The sequence below is a fragment of the Adiantum capillus-veneris genome, chromosome 18 (assembly GCF_014529385.1).
Source record: "Adiantum capillus-veneris isolate H3 chromosome 18, ASM1452938v2, whole genome shotgun sequence".
Classification (NCBI taxonomy): domain Eukaryota; kingdom Viridiplantae; phylum Streptophyta; class Polypodiopsida; order Polypodiales; family Pteridaceae; genus Adiantum; species Adiantum capillus-veneris.
This window is the reverse complement of record NC_140948.1, coordinates 101,811,616-101,834,146: the sequence shown is the minus strand read 5'-3', so window position 1 is coordinate 101,834,146 and position 22,531 is coordinate 101,811,616. Positions and strand designations below refer to the sequence as shown.

General features: G+C 40.3%; 1 pseudogene; it reads right to left on the bottom strand.

Moving 5' to 3' along the window:
• Positions 1–19,547: 19,547 nt before the first annotated feature.
• On the bottom strand, positions 19,548–20,156 carry LOC147436103 (uncharacterized; annotated as a pseudogene).
• Between the last annotated feature and the right edge of the window lie 2,375 nt (positions 20,157–22,531).

The window sequence follows — 22,531 nt, the reverse complement described above, 5'->3', positions numbered from 1 at the left end:
TGATATACTAGAATGTTTCGTTTTCTTCTATAATTGGAAAAATCAACCATCGTTGTCTACTATGCAAAATAAGGTATTAGGTGCCCCAAAACTCAAGGAATATTAGCTTTATGTTACAATATGAGACATAGAAAAACAAAACTGCATTTGGATATCATGAAAGCCATCAAAAAAATCATAAAAGAGCTAAAATTGGCTAAAAAACAGGATTTGATAATTTTTGTAATTTGGTCATAACTTACAACTTTAACATTTATTTCTCCCTAGAAGCATTGGGACATGTTGAGGACTACTAAAGATAGTTCTCTAGCAGTATAGACGTCACAAACATGAATTCTAGAGTGGTATAGTTGCAAAAAGTTGAAAAACGCCAAAAACAGGACCCGTTTTTTCACATAGTTTAGGTTGTGAAATGTTGTGCAAGGACAAGGTTAAAGATGGAATTGATATTCCAAAAAAATGTCGAGTTTTTTTCAGCTCATGAGACAACTTTCTAGACAGATAGCACCTCAAAATCCATTTTGAAACTCTTGACATAATTCAAGGAAAATGGTCACTTCCCAGGACATAAAAGTGTCCCATTACCAACCTAGTGTTAAGTCTCACTTTTGTGATCCAAATTTCACCAAAATTGATTTGTGGGGTCTTCTTGATATGTTGACCTTGTGGTATACTCAAATTTGCAAAATATTTAAGGTCTGAAGCAGATGTAAATAATCGCGATTTACTCCAGGTAAATTTTTGTAAATTTTCATCCCAACTTTGACACAAATCTGTTAAGCATCTCAAGTTAAGGTCCCTAGCCAAGTTTCTTAAGCTTGGGCAATTTTTGGTCAAATGGTCATCAATTTTTTGTCCGCAGACTAACTTTGCAAAGTTTGTCACAATTTTCAATCCAGTGATCCAAATCTTACCAAATTTGGTTTGTGGGCTTATTACAACATGGTAAAACTAGTGGTACGTGGCTTGGTCAAAAAAGTTGAAAAATGGGACAGATGTAAATAATCACGGTTATTTACAACTGATAACTTTTTGGTCAACTAAGTATGTACACATGTTTATCACATCAATATAATCCTATGAATCAAATTTCAACAAGTTTGGACAAATGTTTTCCCAATTTACACTCAAGATTTAGAAAGTCAGTACAAACTTTAGTTTTTACCCAGTTTTTTGCCAGCTTAGTGATCCAAATCTTTTGTGCCTTTACAAAAGTTGTCTGTACACATGCAATGAGTCAATGGTATGAACCTTGGTCAAATCCGAGCTAAAAGTTAATAATCATGATTATTAACTTCAGGCTTGAAATGAACCAATTTTTGTAATTTTTCAATGGACAGTCTTTTTATGAGCTATTTTAAGCCTATGAATCAAGTCAAAACTTAATTTGGCCTAAAATGTCAAGAAAACGTAAATAATTTGAGTTTTGGCCAGCTCTTGAAATTTTTACCTCGAAGTGTCCTTGAACTTACCAACTGGTTCAGACAACTTTTAAGCTTGCTCTCCAGTCGGATTGAGTGGTTTGGAGTCTTTTCGTGCTATTTCTAGCCGTAGACCTAAAATTCTGCAACTTCCAATAAAAACTCACACTTGATTTTTTTAGAGAGAACAATGTTTTGAAATCCACCTCAGTTCCTACTTACCCTACTCCTAGATTCTCATGCAATGGGGTTGTGGAAAGTGTTCACAATCACTCATTTTCTTGTCTTTTATGGTTTTTTGAGCATTGATCTTAAGAGTTGTCTTGTCTACCAATCATCCTCAAAATCCTAATCTATTTTTTGAGTCCTACAATCCTAAAGGCACTCAGAAAGTACGATTACTTCCAGGCTACCTCTACATAGCAAAAGACGACAATCTTAGGCTATTCGATTTCTAAAATAAAGTTTTAAACTTTAGGCGATCCTAGAGGAAGTTAAAGGATAACTTCACAAGACGCTCGCGTTTTTCCCTAGTTTAGGTCTCTTCAATCCCCAGCAACAGCGCCAAAGGTGGGACGCATGTCTAACCTCACCATCCTATCTTATTGCAGTATTAGCGAGAACCACCATTAGATTGTCAATCCATGGGATGAAGCTGAGTCTACTAGTGCATAGAGGCTATAAGAGGTTTTCAATCTCTCGGAAAACAACTAACAACTCACATTTAACTCAAGATACACTCAAGTGACTGAAATCACCAAAAGCCAATCGCTCATCGACAAACAAATCACATCCGTTACAACATCAAATGAAATCCAAACGTAACAAAACTTCTAGGAAATGTTTATAAGACCTAAGCACACATGATTATGGTTTCAAACCCCACTTTAGGTCAAGTTTCAAATCGTGATTATTAACAGTAGTGGATTTTTCACCTAGTCGTTTTCGACCCAGAATGCATCTAAATGCTTAGCAATGAATTCCCAATACCCCGCCTATGCTTAGTTTTTGATTTGAAAGTGTAAATTCCTAGTTATGATGAAATTAGGCTGCGGGTTGGCCATGCCAAAAGCTACAAAATATCGTGATGTGTTTCCGTCAATGCGTAGAGCTCTTACCTGCGGTTGCAATGCAACAAATGCGATTGCAATGTGACAATCGGGGAGGGAGTAGGAAGCGCGAGAAGGAGAGGAGTGAGAGCCGTTTGCTCACACTGTGTGTTTCATTATCCAAAAATTAACAATAACTTACAAAAATTGGCTTTTATACCTTAGCCAAAGGTTTTTGGTGGTCAAAACTAATAATGTGGAAGTTCTACCAAAGATGGGTAATGACAGGTTGATACAACCTGGAAGCTTGTAGCCCCAACTCATTAATTATAGAGTTTATATGAGTACAATATTCTCGATTTATCAAAATAATAAGTGTTTTACAATGAGAACTCCGAAAAATGGTATTCCTGTTAGCTTGCTGCTAACAAGACAGTTTCTCCTGCAGAGGTGGGTGCAAAGCTGAAGGTGTTGCGGCAAGATGCAAGTCAATATTTTTTAGTTTTTGTGGAGCAATTTGAATCTTGCCGGAAATAGTTTGAGGTTGCTGCAGGGTTTAGCGGCAACCAATACTTCAAATTGTCCAAGTTCTTGGATTGTGTACATCCGAGGACTAGAGAAAAGGTGGAGTTTGGTGTGGATGCTATGAAGATATGGTCTATTTGGCCAAGGTGAAAGGAAAAAAGGTGAAGTAAAAGATGGAGTTGGGCTTGTTAAAGACTTTTGACTATGTCCCTATTGCAGTGATAGTGTGTCCTACGGTTCAATCAAAAGTGTTTTTAGTTGTTCAAAGTGAGGAGCCTATTGGGGTAAGACCAATGGTAAATTATTCTTCTTTGAGTTTTCCTATTTGTAGTATGTCCATGCCGATGGTGGGTGAGCTTATTAAGAAGGATAAGCGTTCTAGGGAGAAGAACCTATGAGAGAAGAGCTAGTCAATTCCAAGTCTCAAGAGCAGAGTGAAGAGGTAAAGGAGCCTATCCTCATGGAGTTTATGAAGGAAAAGGTAGAAGAGTGTAGCCAAATTGCAAATGCCAAGGGATTGGAGGTGGATGAAGAGTGTGTACAAAGCCAAGATAGTGGTCAAGATTTGGTGCAGCAACAAGAAGGCAAGAATGTGGACACATAGTCAACATATGGTGATGATGATGAGGATACGAGCTCAAGATTCTGGGAGACGAGCAAACAGGATAGCTGGGAGGATGAGTCCACATTCTATGGTGAGCAAATAGATTTTGATAAATTGATGGTGGTAAGTGTGAAGATACCTAGTTATGTGTCTGATAATATTGTGGTTGCTAATGGAATGAAGACCAGGGAAAAGAATCGGAACTTGCGAGTGAAGATATAAATGTGAGGGTGCTATGTGGAACCATGCTGATGACTATTCTTGTGAAGGTCACTGTGGAGTGTGCTGTAGTGGTGCAATAGGTGTGGAGCTTTTCCAGGAAGGATGGGGTAGCCTTGGCTATGGGAGAACAACTAGTAGACAAAGTGGTGGTTATTTGCTGATGTACCTTGTGACTATGGTGAGATGGGTCCATATTCAAGATTGGTGGAGACAGACATTGATGAAGCGGGGCAAAGTGAGTATACTTGCTCCTATGAGGAGGAAGAATTTTTTGATGCCATACTCAAGATTGAGGAAATATGGAATGAATTTCTCTCCTCTTTGGCTAAGGATGTGGTAGTAAAACAGGTGTCTGAAGAACATGTGGATGAAGTTGCCCTGCAAGAGCTACTGATTGAACCTTATGAGTTGCATGATGCAAGAGGACTTGATGATGCTCGAATTGAAGATCCTACATGTGTGGAGGCAAGCATGGACTTGGAAGTGGAAAAGTTTCCAGTGCAACAGGTGTGTTGTATGGTACATAGGAGAGTCCCAAGTTGCGACTTTATCCAAGCGTTCTAAGGAGGTATGTGTGTCATGGTTGAAAGGAATGTTTCACAAGATCAAATTGCTAGTCTTGAAGCCTTGTAGATGAATAGGGAGGCATTAGTGGATTATTATGTGAAGCAACTTTAGAAGCGGGTTGCAAAGGTCTTGGGGGTTCACTGTTTAGTACCCCCCCTATATAACGTGAATTCGTGGGGTATTAAAAAAAACCCTCTTTTAACATGCATGAATGAATAAAATGACCCCTTATTTTAGGAAATTTTTCCAAAATTGAATATAAAAAACCACTATTTTAATGTATCTCTATTAAATTGCCTTTTTTTTTGCATTTTAAAACCCCTCCTATCAAAATCACGTTATACATTAACATGAGTACAAAGTGCACCCCTCGAGGCAAAGGTCAGCCAAAGTCTCCCTAACAAGGGTATACAAGAAGGGGATCTAGTGATGAAGTATGAGAGCTACCTAGATTTCACATTCCAAAAGAAGTATAAGAATAAGTGGACAAGTTCAGACAAAGTGCATGGGATTTTCTGAATGGGACTTAACAATTAGTGAGAGAAAATGGGAAGCTTCATAGGCATAGAGTGAATGGAGTGCAGCTCAAGCCATATTCTAAAAGGAATCTAGTGCCGGAGGTGCATTAATTTGTAGCCAAAGGGATTGGGTTACCCATTTGAAGTATGAAGTATGCGGAGAAGATGAAACTTTTGTATGTATAGCCTATACATATAGTTCTAGTTATGCGAGTGATTTTGGATGTCAATTTGGTGTGACATCTTTTAAAGTCCTGTGTATATGCATTTGGTTGAACATAAATGCTCAACAAGAGGGGCAGGCAATGATGGTGCAACCAAAGTTGGTCCGAGCTAGAAAGTGTGTTATATGTAGGACGAAGTGCCAAAGCTGATATCTAAGGCATGGGCAGGAGAAAGGGAGATGGAATGTATACCTAATACAACTTCTTAAGCCCAAGGAGCTAGCTTCAAGAAAGGCCGATTGGGATGGCACGTCCAGGTACTTAAAGGTGCAAAATTTATGCGTGCAAATGTAGTGTTTGAAGTGCTCTAGAAGCCCGTCTCGATGACTCCTTAAAAGGAGCCACGATGTGAAAGATAGAGCGGTTCAAAGCTAAAAGGTTTTGTAGATCATTAACAGATAGGGCAGGTACGGACATGTGGCTTGAGATAGACCAGGAAAATAGGATTGAAGAGCTTGAGTTGTGGAGCATGCCAACCCTTTTGGATCATCCAAAAGAGCTCTAGAGTGCAAGTTATGAGTAGTGAAAAGTTTGTCGGGACCTGTTGTGTGCCGAATTGATTGCATTGATAAGTGTGCCATATGGAGGTTCTTGAGCCCCACCAAAGCTCTTCAAGGTAGTGCACATTGTATGGAGTTAGCAAGAGTTGAAGGTTCCCCGATCAGAATCCTAGGCGGCAAGTTATGCCAAGTTGAGGTTTGGGGCACCGTCTCGGGATAAGGTCTCACATGTTTCTTGCCGACTTTGGTTGCCTAAAATTGCGGGCTAGGGAAACTTGAGATGCAACAAGGTGAGCACAGGTCAAAGTTGACAAAGTGGGCTTTCACCCAGACTTTACTGCTGACAATTGGACCATTGGGCACCCAATTGCAGATGGTTGTAGCAGGAGGATTTTTGAGGTTTTTGTGGTGGATTGAATATTTTTTGGAGCTTGTTGTGGTTGTGTGATGGGAGCGTTCCACATGGCATCTCAGATTAACCCACATGCACTTACAAGGGATTAGGAGCTGGGGTATATAGCGTGTGTCATGGACCTATTATAGGCATCACAAGAAGGGCGTGGCCCTTGAAGCTTAGAGTTCATGGATACTTTTCTGGTAGTCCTTTGGGCGCTGCGTGTGCACGCATTGGTGTGGTGTTTCTGGCAGCAAGAGTTAGGTGGCATTGGTGGGTTATGGCGGCGGCAAGGTGATGACATGGCATGGCCCGCAAAGGTGCATTCACTCGGGGGCAAAACCTCCTCCTCCCAAAACCTCTTTTGAAGGCAAAGTGCTCAAGGGAGCGACGATGGTGCCATTGTTGCCCCCCTTGAGTAAAAAGGAACTCAATGTGTACTAGAGAGAGAGGGAGACACCGTCTTCAAAAAACTCCAAATATCGGGACGCAAAGTAGACCAATCAAGGGAAAACTTCCAAGATGTGAAGGGGACTATCTGAAAAAGACTAAAAAAATATGTTTTTTAAAATGAGGAGGTTTTTTTTTTGGAAGAATATTTTTGAGCTCTATGTAGGAGGAAAAGCAAAGCCAAGGTGTGTCCTTCAGCAATTGAAAGCTCGGTGGAGTAGTGAGAGGAAAAAAGAGCCCCAAGGCCTTGTACATCAGTTTTTTTATCAAGGAGAACCATCATTGCCACAATCTTGTATTGTTTTCCCTTCCCCCCTTCTTTTTTCAACCTCTCTTGTGCAATCCACGGTGTAGTGTGTGTGTGTGTGTGGATATACGCTGAGCAAGTAGTGTTTATGTTGCAAAGTGGATAAGACAAAGGTTTTGTGTGTGAAAAGGGTTGTGGAATGCATGTTGTGGGATGAATGGGCCTACATATGGTGCTACATATGAGGCATGAGTTTGTGAATTGAGTTAGAAATACCAGGCAGGTGTAAGTTGTGGATTTTGAAAGTGAGCTCGATAGGATAAGGGTGTTTTGAATACCCTTAGTTATATAGGAGCATTATGTTTGTGTGATGGGTGTGTTTACCATTCCCTCTCTCCAATGTGGTTTTTGAAGCCTACCATCAACATACATCAATCAATAACTACCATTGTTGTAGTGCCCACCCTACTCACCTCTAGCCCTAACCGATGCATCATTTTCTCACTCATGACGCATATTTGTGCGCCACCATCGATGTAGATATTGGACATGTGTTGCCACTTGATGTGGGAATCCTTCACAAGTAGTATGGCATCTAGATCCTCCCAGAGATAGCCCCAATTATCTCTGGCTTTGGTCACATCTTGTGCTAACCATCTTTGTCCACTACATACTCACCCTAGGTGCAAGGTGGAGTAACTGAGGCCAGATGATCTTGAGGCCTTGCATAGAGAAATTTTGAAACAAATCATATGGTTTAGACCATTGACCTAGAGAAAAATCTACAATGTCAATTTTACGTCATGGTTGTTACCATATACATGTGGTAGTGATGGCTGTGAACACACTTAGGATCGTCGGGGCATTTTTTCCCTCACTAGGAGTTTTTTTTCCCCACTCTCTAGGACTAACTTATCTTTTCATTTCAGAATAAGTAATACACTCTCTCTTGTGTACCTTGAGATTCCTTCATCTTCTTCAAGTTGTGTGTGTTTCCTTGGAGCCCTATTTTCCAGCAATTGGTATTAGAGCAAGTTCCATCCTCTTGAGCTTAGTTGCTAGCATCGCTATCACATGGTTGCTTATTTTCTTCAACTTTTGTGAGATTTGGTGAGCGTCAACATGTCAAAAAGTACTTTGGGAGATCTCATGGAGTTCGGTATGCTCAGAGTTTTGATTTGGGCTTATTTCAACCTCCATTTCCACTACAGGCAAGCAATGCTGTGCAAGTTATTTTGTCATTTTGTGCAAAATATTTGTCAATACCATTTTCTATATAACAGGTCCCTTATAGTATTATTTGGGTTACACTATATAGCACACATTCATCTTGGTCCATTTCTCCTCTTTTTGGGTAAATTTCACATCAAGTGCAAGCATTTTCCATTGCTAGAAACAACACATATGTATTCAATATGTTTTTTGGGTAGATTTCACATAAGGTGCATTCATTTGCCATGGCTGGCAACAACACATATGTATTCAAGATGTTTTTAGGATAGATTGGATGAGGGAAATTACCCAATGTGGGACTACATGATGCAACATGTTCTTGTGTTAAAGGGTGTTTGGGATCTTGTGCAGGGCATTGATGTACCTCTTACTTCTGTGTGGTAGGATTGCTGCTGCTACAGCTGTTTTGCCTACAATTGAGTAGGCTCATTGGGATATAAGAGATGCACAAGCTCACACATTGCTTGCATTATCTATGAAGCACAATATTACTCCTCACATTCGTTGAATCAAATCTAAAAAACTGGCTTGGGATATTCTAGCTAGTCTTTATGCAAGTTGCAATGAGGCTAAAATTGCATTGTTGCGTAAAGAGCTAGAGTCAAAGATTATGTATGAGGAAGATTAAATGGACACTTTCCTTGCTAGTATCAAGGATATTAATGAGCAACTTTCTCCTGTAGAGGCGAAGTAATTTTTAAGAGTTCCCTTGTGCAAACTGTTCTTGAGGGCTTTTTGCCAGATTCTTACCAGACTTTTGCTAGTACTTGGAGACTTATGACCCAAGAAAATCCTGGAGTTGTCAAGTTTGATGCATTATGCACATTCAGCTGCAAGAGTCACTTTCCAAAAAAAGAGGGCTAAACAATGTGTAGTTGAACACATGAACCTTTATTTCTACTTAAAGAAAAAATGGTAACAAGAATGTAACCACTTCTAATGGTTCTTCTATGAGTGGTAAATCACCTATTCCTAATGCTTCTGTTTGCAGCACTTTGTCTGGTAATTGTGGTGAAAAGGGCAAGATGCGTTTTCATTACTATAACGCTAATGATCACTTAATCAGTCAGTGTCCAAAATTGAAGGCAAAAGAGGTTAAGAAGAAAGACGCTGGTTCCACTACAAGTGCAGCTATTGTAGAGTCTTCTATGAAAGAAGATTTTGATGCTGATGTAGATGCAGAATGGGATTTTAGTGTTGAGTTCACTTATGATCCTTGTCTCCATGATACATGTATGTCAATTGATACAAATGCTCATGTGTGGTACTTTGATAGTGGTGTTACAAAGCACATTACCTCTCATCGTGACTTGTTTTTCTCTCTCGAGGATGTCCCTGATGGGAATTCTGTCACTTGTGCCAACAATGCCTCTTATCCAATCAAGGGAGTTGGAAATATTGTGGCTACTGTTATGAATGGTTGTTCTTTCACACTTGTTGATACACTTTATGTACCTGGGATAAAAAAGAATCTTTTGTCTGTATTTGCATTTGCTAGACTTGGTCTTGTTGTCAAATTTGTGAATGATAGATGTACAATTCATGATGTCAATTTTGGTGATGAAATTTTTGTATCTGGCATTTTATGGCATGGACTGAATAAGTTCATTTTGTGTGACGAGTGTGGGTAAAATTTTGCAAATGCAATTGTGGATTCGAAGGCTATTTCAGGTGAAAAACTTTGGCAAGCACATTTTGTGCATCTGAATTTTGCTACTTTCTTGTCTTTGCAAAAAAATGATATAGTTGCTTCTTTGCTGCCTCTTGAAGCTCCTGCAAAGCATGTTTGTGAAGGCTGTATTATGGGTAAGATAGTTTCCCAAGGATGGTTCAAGTAGGGCCACATGCAAGTTGTATCTTGTGCATAGTGATGTTTGTGGGCCCATGCAAACTCTGTCCTTGGGAAATTACTTATACTACATGACTTTAAATGATGATTACTCTAGGAATGCATGGGTGTATCCTCTTAAAGCAAAGTCTAAAGTGTTAATGTGCTTCAACCATTTTTTGGCTATGGCTGAAAATGTCTCCAAATGTACTATGGGAACCCCCACGTTCCGATCAAAATGGGGAGTATGTGTCTCATGAATTTAATGCATTTTGGCTAGTCGTGTAATAAAAAACCACTGTAAAATGCCATATACACCTTAGAAAAATGGTGTTTCAAAAAGGAAAAACTTGTCGCTTACGGAAATGGCATGATGTATGGTCAAAAGTCAAGCTTTCCTACATTCGTTTTGGCTTGAGGCTATCATGTGTGCCACTTATGTACTACAAAAGCTTTGCAGTCTATGACTACTTATGAAGCATGGCATGATAGAAATCCTTCTATTGATCACATGCGTGCTTTTGGTTGTTTGACTTATGCTTTTGTGCCACAAATGCAACGCAAAAAAATGGATGATAAGGCTGTCAAATGCATTTTTGTTGGTTATATTGTTGAAAGAAAAGGTTACAGGTTGTACCATCATTAAAAAAAAAAGTGTATTTTGGTTTCATGAGATGTTGTGTTTGTAAAAGATTATGTTCATCCCTTGCTGTTATTCACTAGAGACAATAATGTAAGCTCACATGACATTTATGATAGTTTGTTGCCTCTTTTCAATGGTGGAAATTTCAATGAGATAAATGTACAACCTATGGGGGTTTACAAAAATGCTACATACCAGTTTATTACTAATGCAAATTCACATGACTTACTTGATGACAAAAGGGTTGGGAATGAACAGACTAGTGGTATGCCAAAATGACTAGTGCATACTTTGCATGACAACAAATTGGATGCACCTTTGTCTAGTTGTACTTGTTCAGATTCTTTCCATGCATCAAGATTATGCATCAGTGTTATGCTTTGACTGTTTCTATCTTATGTGATGTTGATGAGCCTCTGTCTTTTGATGAAGCACAAAATTCTTAAAGTTGGATGTTTGCCGTGCAATTAGAATATGATGCACTTATAGAAAATGACACATGGACTTTATGTGATTTACCCCCTAGCAAAAGGCCATTGGTACAAAGTGGGTTTACAAGTTGAAACATAAGCCAGATGGTGAGATTGATTGCTATAAAGCTCAACTTGTTGCAAAAGTCTATGCACAAAAGAAAGGCATCGATTATGAAGAGACTTTTACTACTACTTGTCACATGAGTACTATGCATTTTCTATGTGCATTGGCACCTCATTTTGGTTGGGATGTACATCAATTAGATACGGTTATTTCTTTATTGAATGGTAGAATGTTTGAGGAAGTTTATATAACAGAGCCTCGTGGTTCTGTCATTACAGGGCAAGAACATAAAGTGTGCAAAGGTAAGAAATCTTTGTATGGGTTGAAGCAATGTCCTCATGCTTGGTACGAGAAAGCTGACATTTATTTGGTCAAATGAGGCTTTCATAACAGTCCAATAGAAAGCACATTGTATGTAAAGCGTGAGGGAGATGAACTTCTGATTGTTGAACTATATGCGGATGATTTGGTGATCACTGGTCCGAATGAGGCACATATTTTTGAATTTAAGACTGATTTGAATTCTACTTTCAAGATGAAAGATTTGGGGCTATTGTATCACTACTTGGGCATATAGTTTAAGCAGTGTGATGATGGTATTGCCTTGTGTCAAACAAGTTACATAGAGACATTTCTATGTAAGTTTGGACTTGAGGATTGCATGCCAATTGCCACTCCCATGGAAATAGGTTTGAAATTGAGTCTTCATGATGCTAGTGATCCTGCCGATGTCACTCTTTTCCAAACTAATGTTGAATTCCTTATTTTTGTATGCAACATGAGGCTGGATATTCAGTTTTCAGTCTCACATGTCCACATATTAATGCATAGCCCAAGGTCTAGGCATTGCTAGGCTATCAAGCGGAGTTTTTGCTACTTGGGTGTCACTTTACATCTTGGGTTGTTTTATCCCAAGAGGGGATCATTGCCTCCAGATTTACATGATTTTTCAGACTCAGATTGGGCAAGTTGTTATGACACGAGTAACCACGAGTGGTTTTTTTTTTCATGCTTGGTAGTTCATTCATATCATGGTTGAGCAAGAAGTTACCTACTATGGCCACTATCAGTTTTGTGAGGTTGAGTACGTGGAATTTTCACAACTATGATTGAGTGTGTATAGCTCACATGCCTTATAACTAATGTGGGTGTTAGATAGGACCCTACCAACACCATCTACATTAAGAGTCATGATTGCATTGATAGTTGCTAGGAGCCCAATTTTTCATGCTCGCACAGAGCACATTGAAGTGCATTACCACTATATCAAGGACATGATTTAGCAGGAGAGATCTTCTTGGCTTATATGCCAACATAGGCAACCTTGAAAATATTTTCACAAAGGCATTATCTTGTGAGAAGTTTGAAGCTTTAGACAAAGATTTGGGCTTACTCCCCCTTGTGAACTGACAATGTCCTCACAGCATGGCACTTCCCTATACTCTATGGGCAAGCTCTCATTCATCGCATCACTCCTAGGGGGGATTTGTTACCATATACACGTGGTAGTGATGTGTGAAAACACACTTACGACTGTTGGGGCATTTTCCATCACTAGAAGGTTCTTTCCCTCATGCATTGTATATATGCCCATCACTGTAGGGATAACTTATCTTTCCATTGCACACTAAGTAATACACTCTTTTTTGTGTGCCTTGAGCTTCATTCATCTTCTCCAAGATGTGTGCGTTTCCCTGCAACCCTATTTTCCAATAGTGACTTGGAGAAATTTATGCTACACTCTCCCTTGGTCTTCATGTTCTCTTCCTTTTGAGAAGATTCACCATGCCTAGCACGCTTCCATCTCATGGAATCTACCTTCTTTGCCTTGGTATTACATTTTGCAACCCCTTTGAAGTGATCCTCCACTTTTACCTTGCCCTTACCTTCAATATTGATAACACTCTAGTTGCCATCTGGTGGTGGGGGTAAGGGTTGAATGACAGTTTGTGGTGGTGGTGGATGTTCTTGAACCAGTGGTTGTAGGATTTTCACAGGTGGTGCTTGCTATGGTGGCCTAGTGGTGGTGGTCTTGCTCTTGGTGGTAAAAGTTGATTTTATCTTTTTCGTCTTTTGAAGTTCTGACTCCTTGGGTGTGGATAGTAATACATACCATGGCCATATTCTCCACAATTGTAGCATTCCTACTCTTGGTTTCTCCTTTATTTTCCTCTCCCTTTCTTGTGTTTGGGTTTTTTGAGCAGCTGCTGCCATCACTAAGGTTATTTGGGCTGAGCTTGATTCCTCTAACTTGTTGGATTTTGCTTGCATGTGTAGATTTTTGTATTTAAGATGGTGTCATGATGCTATGTGTGCATAGGAGGAAACTCAGAGAAGATATCGCTTCCTAGGTATTATCAGTTTCAGACAAATTATGGCAAGTTGTTATTGGACTACTGCAGTTGATATGTATGATGTATGTTGATTATTCATGCCAAGTATGGTGAACTTTAGAGGGCAATAAGTTTTTGAGGAGAATCTTGTCTGGAATGTCATCTCTTACAGTGCATTGATTGTGGTGTATGCCTTACATGGTTGACCAGCTCATTGATGTGGTGGAGAGGATTCACAATGTGATTGTTATTCAAGGACTGTGGATAAAAAGTTTGTGTTTGGTAGTGATTTTATTGATAAGTATTTCAAAAGCTATGCTTAACAATGCTTTGGTTAATATATAATCAAATGTGGTGCCCTTACAAAAGCACATTAAGTTCTTGATGACCTTTGTGTCTTGAATGTTTTGCAAGGCAATGCATTGGCCGATACATATGCAAAATGTGGCGCCTTTATGGGGCCTCCCAAGAGAGGGGGGATGAATGGCCACCCAAGGATTAAGGCATGTTGGATGGCGGGGAAATATACAGAAGTGACATGGCAGCAGAGCGAGTAGGGGAGGGGCACAACCATTTGCACTCGCAACGGGCACCACGATGCTCGACGGATGACTTTGGAGAAGAAGCAAAAGTTAACAAGCAGACCGTGGCAAATCATCATGACAACCTAACACATCATCAATTGTGCTTCACATGCTTCTCATGCCTTGTCATGGTAGAGTGACAACCAAAAAAAGATATAGCCTAAAAGTAGAGGCATGAACGGACGGAGGAGAAGATGAGGTGAGAAGGAAAATTCACGAAGGGGCTATCCATGGCCTATTAATGTAGAGGAAAGGGAGAGAGGAATCTTGATGATCTCTCTCTCTCTCTCTCTCTCTCTCTCTCTCTCTCTCTCTCTCTCTCTCTCTCTCTCTCTCTCTCTCCTATGTTCCCTCTCTCTCGACATGAAGAGAGCATGGAATCTCTCTCTATCTTGGGGATTCAACTACTTTCCTCTTGGATAAGGGAGACAATAAGATCTCACTCTATCTCTTGATTTGGAGAAGCTATGAACCTAGAGAAGCTCAAAGGAATGATCAGCTACAAGCTTAATTTCTCTCTCGACTCGATTAAGCTCTCTTGCTCTCTCAATTGAAAGAAGTAGAGAAGAGAGGATTTCTTGAAGTTATTTTTCTCCAAGGAAATTGAAGGAAAGAAGAAGAGATTCACAAGGAAAGAAAAGGGAAGAGGTAGAGCTCAAGGCTACCGAGGATTTCCATTGCTCTCTCCATCATTACTAGATTAATCTTGTTGATAAGTTTTCTTAGTCTTTTTGTAAGGATCTTAAACATCTTGATCCTTATGTAATCTAGGTTATGGTGACATTAAAATGGACCTCTTTGGTTCTTGATTAAGCTTTACGCAAGGTTTATTTACCTTCATGTTGATTGATAGAGCTATCTGTGTCTGCTAGTTTCTCTCACACACATCTCTCACAGCCAAAGGCCAATCACCTTCTCCACCCACCTTTCAAACACATATCCTTGGGCATTTTTAGTGAACCCAATGTGGAACGAGTTGGGGTGGAGATTGAAGAGATGAGAAGAACTAGAACCTGATAAGAGAAATGAAGACGAAAAATGAAAAAGATTCTATGCATAGTGATAACTTCTCCTCCCTTTGGTTGAGATTATCATGCTTGGTTTCTTCTCCACATGAAAGTTCAATACATAAGGTTCAATGATCTAATTACGAAGTCCACTGGCCAAGATTAAAACTCTTTATGAAATACATGATGGATTTGGAGAGTAGCATATAGTCAATCATACTATCCCCGTTATGTTTTCTACATGTAAATCCATTGGTTCCACTCCACAAAGATACACCATTGGTAGTGAACATACCCGTGATTTTTCACATGTGTAACCTTAAGGAACTTTCCATAGTGATCTGGCTCTTTCTCATCCATTGAAGTACAATTGTACAAGTGAACCTTCTCCAATTCTCTTGAAATGAATGGAATATCAAATTGTTGAGTATCATGTTGCAATGTTTTTGTGCGGGCATTGATATCTCCAAAGATAATAACACCACCTTTGTCTTTAAAATAAGCAATGTCCTCCTCTAAATTAAAAAAATGGCTTATCTCTATCGATGAAAGCATGGAAGGGGAAATCATGATGAGGAATGTAGAAACCAACTAGAAAAATGGGTGCTCCTTTTCGTGTCATAGTTTTCAGCCATACATAATGGTTGTGCTTGTGATCTTTCACATTTGATACAAAATATTCCATCCTTCTTAACAATACATGCTACATCTCCTTGTCATCTTTGTTGCTTGAGATTATTTCACCACAATAATGAATGTACATTGTAATCCTTCAACCCATTAATCCTATGTATCATGCTCCCAAGTTTAGAAGTACAACACCGGCTTTGCTTGTTAGTTCATCTATATGCCAACTCCCGCATTCCATGGGTATCCATTGAAATTCCAAAAGCATACTTTCAATTATGATTGTCTCACATTTGTATTTTCTTGATGGACTTGCCTCCTATTTGGGAACATTTTCTTTATGAGAGACTTCCTTGTTTTTCCTATTTCTCTCCTCATATGCCTTGCGACAAATATTTTGTTGCTTAATAGTGCAATATTCACATATAAAACATTTTGTATACCTCAATCCAACTATTAGCAAGGATAATCTTTGTTTGGTCTCATCCAGCATGGTGCATACAATTGGCTATTCTCCCAAGCAAGGAGCTTCTTGCTTACCGACTCTATATACTCCACAAACCATAACTCCTAACATGTCAAAGTTGGGTTTGACAAAATATTCAAATAACAATGACAAGAGAAGTAGATGTTTCTAACTTCTCTTCGATAATTCCATGAATAACAATGGTCTTGGAGTGTCGCTCCCTTTCCTTCAACTCCTCAACATTCACATTCTCAACATTTGTTGTTTGAGCCATAGCTTGCATGAGGTAAGAATCAGAAACCACATTGTTACCACCACATACATCAACTCAAGACTTGTTTGTGCATACATTTTTTATGTCACATGAATCTCGGCTCATGGTGTCAAATTTCTCATTTTTAATAAATATTCATGCTCTACTTTTCTTCTACGCTCATTCAAAGCATTCAAGTCCACAAGAGAGCATTTATGTTCCTTGACTTCCTCTTCAAGTTCATCACATGTGTTTTTTGCATCTCAAGTGTCCTCTTGAGATTCTCATTCTCAACCATAAGAACCCTTAAAATGCCATTCTCCACTTCAAGTGCTTGTAAATATTCACCTTGTTTGTTTACGGTCTCTTGCAATCATACTAAGTATGCCATGACAATGGATTTCATTGTCATTGGCTGGTTGGTTGAGTGATTGTGTTTCTATCTCCACACTTATAATATTTTGGATCATTTTCTACAATGGTTGTGGACCTTGGTGAAGAAGAAGAACCCTTGGGAGTGCAGAAGGACGTTGTATGTCAAATAAGAGATGAGACTCAACATCCCCAAATCTGTTCACTTCAGAAATGTTGTTGCAAAAATTCATTCCATAACTTTGATTTTTTTTTTTTAAAAACCATCAATGCGTAGAGGGCATTGTGACCTTTGATTGAGGCTATAGATCACCCAAATTGGAGTTTGAATGAAGAACTTATTATCAAAAGAGTGACGAAGAGGGGAGAGAGATAGAGAAAGAAAGAGAGAGAGAGAGAGAGAGAGAGAGAGAGAGAGAGAGAGAGAGAGAGAGAGAGAGAGAATTATCATCCATGGAGGTCAAATATGACATATGGGACCAAAAAGCAAAAACGCTACATATCAGTTAAGGACTAAGGGTCCAATGAGAGGTGAACAAAACGGAAGATAGGATAAACATAACCAAAAAACCTAAGGGGGGGTAGGTGAGGGGGGAGACATTTTGGGAGTTCAAAACTCCTAGATAATGGCTTTAACTCCTCGATAGACTGCCCATTTTCCTGTCGCACGCGCTTCTCGCACCTTTTGTAGTTCTACCTTATTTCTGTTTGAGTTGGGTGGATGTGAGGTCTTCTGCAAACCAAATTTTAGTGTCCTTGAGGAGCCTTGATTGCTCAAGGATTTTGATTCGGTCCAGCTTGGTCTTGAAAATGAAGATCGCATGGTTGGTCTGTTGTTCATGTGTAAGGAAGGTGATTGTGGCTGGATCCCACTCTATCATGTGGGTTGTTTCTTGGATGCGAGTAAAGCACTCATGGAATTTGAGGTCTCCCTCTCCTTTACAATCACTTGGAAGCCCGCCAATGGGAACATTGAGGGTGAGATTCTCTTGTCGTTGTTGTTCGCGTAGTGTGGATGCCACGTGGTCTTCAACTTTGTGGAGAATGACCTCCTATACTTGATTTTTCACCGCCTTTGTGAGGGTGGTTTCTACTTCTTCATTTGTTTTGTTGAGCTTGGCTTCCATCTGTTCCATTCCTTCCTTCTTGTAGTTCTCCATTGCAGTGAGTTGAGTCTCGATCGCTACGAGCCTTTGTTTCAGCTTGTCATTTTCCTTGTGGAGTTTTTCGACTTCATTCTGAAGTCAGATGGTGTTGTCAATTTTGGGAGGTGTTCCCATGATCCTGCAAAGGTGGCTTTGATTTGGGATCAGGCCCAAGTAGCCATGGTTATTGTTTGGGGTTGCAGTGGTGGGAATGGGGCCAACCGATAGAAGCACAAAAATGGGCTTACTGTTGTGGGTGAACCTCGGCTAGGAGGCAACGGGCAGTGAACCTTGGCAACGGCGGGAAAACAATCTCTTCAAACATGGGTTGTAATCGGAAGACCCACTTTGGCTTGGGCTTAAAATCAATGACAGTCGATTGGGGCTACTCTCTACAAACATTTAGACTTGGGCTTATAGTTGTCAATTGGGGCTATTGTCGAAGGAACGCAAAGTCGGGCAGTCAAATGTGAGCTGTGCCTGTGGGTGTAGAAGACGAGCTGTGCCGCAGAAGCAGAATCACCAAAACCGGGTGAGAAGGCTGTGTGTGTAGCAGGCCGAGCTTGTTGAGGGGGGCCGGGGCTGTGCTTAACGTCTCTCCAAGGGCAGCCCCTTGCCCAGGGGAGCCTGAGGGCCTGGGGAGTGTGATGGCTCGCCTAGCAGGGAAAGCCCTTGCTAGGGTTCTAGGGTGTGTGTGTGTGTGTGTGTGTGTGTGTGTGAGAGAGAGAGAGAGAGAGGTGGAAAGAGAGAGAAAGAGATAGAGAGGACATATGTATGCATGTATGTATGTATATATATGTGTGTGTATATACATGTTTATATGTATAGATATGTTTGCCTATATATAGGCACTAAGAAAGGGAGCATTGCACCCAATGGTTGAATAATTTCTCTTCGGTATATACCCTTTTTAATCATGGCATCAAAGTCTTTGGTCCCCTCATGTATGGATTGACACAACGTACCATTGGTTTTACCACGATTGAGATTGTGATAATATCTAAGGAGGTGTCACTAGACTATAGGCCTTGGTGGCCTCTACATCAAGACTATAGACATTGTCCTCATCATGGGAGATACACAATAGGGGAACCACTTAGCTTGGGACGTGGCTAGAGCATAGATACAGGAAGACAAATGATAAAAATGATGCATCGTGTAGTTGAGTCAATGAGAAAACAATTTCTAATACATGGAGTAGGAGGATCACAATCATAATGATTATGTGGGTGATAGCAGTGTGTGTGATTGAAAATCAGCTTATGGCTGATCCAAGAGGGAGAGAAAAATGGCAGAGAGAGAGAGAGTGGGTAATTATGCATGAGAGAGAGAGAGTGAGGGAGAGAGAGAGCTAACCATTGAGGGGGAGAAACTGGGAGAGAGAGGTGTGTATCTAGGTATGCGTATGTGTGTGTGCAATTGAATGTAAGTGTGTGTGCGTGAGAGACGAAGAAGAGAGAGAACCATTGAATTTAGAGAGGGAGAAAGAGAGAGAGAATTTTCAGCCATGGAGAGCTTGCGAAAGACTTGAGAGTGAGAGAAAAGAGTGTGTTTTTGTATATTGTTTGTGTGTGTGCAAGAAGAAGAAGGAGAGAGAGAGAGAGAGAGAGAGAGAGAGATAGATAGATTCAATTATCGTCCATGAAGGTCAAATATGACCTATTGGACCATACAAAACATTACAACGATAGTCTTCAATTAAGGACTAAGAGTCCGCTAGGGTAAACCATACAAAACATTACAACGATAGTGTTCAATTAAGGACTGAGAGTCCATTGGGAGGGTAACATACAAAAACCTAGGGGGAGTCGGATGAGGGGGGACTCCCTTTAGGAGTTCAAAACTCCTGAATGACGGCTTTACCTCCTCGATAGACTGCCCATTTACCTTCCTTGCGTGCTTCATGCATCTTCTTAAGATCACTTTTTTTATTCTTAAGTTGATTCATAGTCAACTCTTTTGTAATCCACAGTTTTGTTCCCTTGAGAAGGTGGCCGGACTGTCGTAGCAGCTTCAACCGCTCCTCATCGTCTCTGAAAGTGAGAACACATTGCTCGGGTGGCACATGCCTGTGTGTATCATTGATCCAAGAGATCGTTTCTGGCTTGATTTGAACAAGTTGAAGAGTGTCATTGAGCTTAATAATTGCCTCTTCAAGGGTGTCTTTGGTAGTACACCATGGTGAGGGAAGACCACCTATGCGAATCTTCAAGGCGTTTTCTTGCTATAATCTTTGTTCGCGGAGTTCCGTTGTCACACATGTGTGCACTTTGTCAATGGTTGCCGAGTGAATGTGTGTGACCTTTGCTTCCACCTCCTTGACTTTATCGGTTGAAAGACCAATCATGGAATCAAAGCGCGCCTCTAGCTCACTAAGGCGAGTTTTGAGGTCGCGGTTTTCCTCCATGACTTGATCAAGGGTTGCTTGAAGTTGTGTGATTCGATCAATTTTGCTGGGAGCTGCCACCACCATCGCAAAAGTCAGTCATCGCACAGGAGTCTTCGGAGTGTTGGTTGGCATCATTAAAATCTCGAAGTAAAATCTCTGGGGAACAAGATTTGAGTTTGATAATCACCTAGAACCGTAGGGTTAGGTTAATTTCCTTTGCTAGACATGTACATACAATACTTCGACCACATCCAATCTACAGTGGGCACTTGGACTGTAGATGCGATTGTAGATGCGAATATTCAAGCCCGCCCCTGTGTGAATCTATAGTGCCTGAAGCTCAACTTTGGCAGTACTTGAGCATAAGAGCTACAGTCGGCAGCAGCAGGACCCGAGCATAAAGGATCACGAAATGGAGGGAGTTGCTGAGCGAGCAGGGGAGTCGCTGGTCTTGTGAAATGGCGGGACTTGCTGAGCTTGTTGACTTGCTGAGAGAGAGAGAGAGAGAGAGAGAGAGAGAGAGAGAGAGAGAGAGAGAGAGAGAGAGAGAGAGAGAGAGAGAGAAAGAGAGAGGTGGTGGGCTGAGGGAGAGAGTGAGGGAGGATACAAAGAGGCCTCTCTCTCCTCCCTTTGTTGATTTCGGTTTCATTACTTGCCACCCTGTTTTCAAAGTATAGATATTATATTGCTTAAAAAGATTAAGAATAGAGCCCCATGCGAAGAAAAGCATGGAAAAGGAAGATGCTCTTGGCTTTGCCAATACTTGACCATAATGCACCCGCTTGACCATCCGTCCCATGGCAAGCTCTTGTAAGAGATTTTCCTCCAAGCTTCAAGTGGACATTCATCCATGAAGCACTCAAAAACTTACCATCAAGTTCATCAAACTCTCGTAAGAGATTTTCCTTCAAGTCTTCAAGTGGTCGTTCATCCGTGAAGCACTCAGAACTTACCCATTGAGTTCATCCCAAGCGAGAGGTAGACCAAGATTTTGACAAGCGGCCCTCTATACGGATCCATGTGAGTAAGTGTGTATGTATATATGTATGTGAGTGTGAATGTGTGTTTATACATGTATGTAGGCACTAGGTATTCTTGTATATACGCTCAATGTGAGTGTCTGTGTATGTATTTATTATATATATGTGATAGAGCTTGTGTATATATATCTAATAAACATATCTTTGGTATAGATTAGGTGTAGAAAGAACAATAGATAGGTGGATAAAAAATTATCTACCTCTCTCTCTCCACCTAGTCTAATCTACACATAGTATACCTCTGTTTGAACGTCATCTCTCTACCTTGATTAGGTTGAAAAATAGAGGTGTGTAGGTTAGATGTAAAATAGGCCCTCTCTTTTTGTGCCCTCTCCATCTACTAATATTAGGTTGGAAATTAGAGTTGTGTAGATTGGGTAACATTAAGGTGTAGATAGGGACGTATAGAGTAGGTAGTAATTAGGTGGTGAGAGTAGATATGTATGTATGTATATATGTATATGTGTGTGTGTATATTTATGCATATAGACACTAAGCAAGGGAGCATAGCACACGATGATTGAACGCTTTCTCTTGGGCATAGTCCCTTTTTAATGGTGACATTGTGGTCTTTGGTACTCTCATGTATGTATTACCACAACTTACCCTTGGTTTTACCACCATTGAGATTGTGATGTTATCTAAAGACGCGCCACTAGACTATTGGCACTACTATCCCCTACTTAGGTGTAATAGTATAAGTATATACACATGTATGTAGGAACTAAGTATGCTTGCATATATGTATCTATGTGAGTGTGTGCTTGTATGTACGTATATGTGTGTGTGTGTGTGTGTGTGCGTGTGTGTGTGTGTGTTTGTGTGTTTGTATAGGTGAATAGAGATTGTGTGTATACATCTAATATACCTCTCTTTGTAGACTAGGTGTACGTTAAGGTGGAAAAGTAGAGGTGTGTAGATTATTGCAACAGTAAGCTGTAGATAGGATGCATAGATTAGGCAAGGACTAGGTGGTGAGAGATAGAAAGAGAGATGTAGAGAGAGAGGATTGAGTGTAGACATGTATAGGTATGTAGACTAGGTATAGGAGATTAGAAACCGACTAGGTTGCCCTACTACTTTCTAGCTTAATATTCTGTATATGTTGGATGAGAGACTCCCTGCCAAGGAGAAACCCTCACATTAATTGCTTGATGTCCCATATGGGCTCCATCTAGGGTGGACATCGCCTTGAGTGGACCCAAGTCTCGAGGTAATAATTCCAAGAAATGGATTTAAGTTTATTTGTGTAGACGGCTGGATAGTTTCACTATGTGGGAACGTTCTCTTAAGAGATGGGCAGCGAATTGCTTAGTAGTTACTATGGTAATTACTATAGTAAACCCGAAGTGT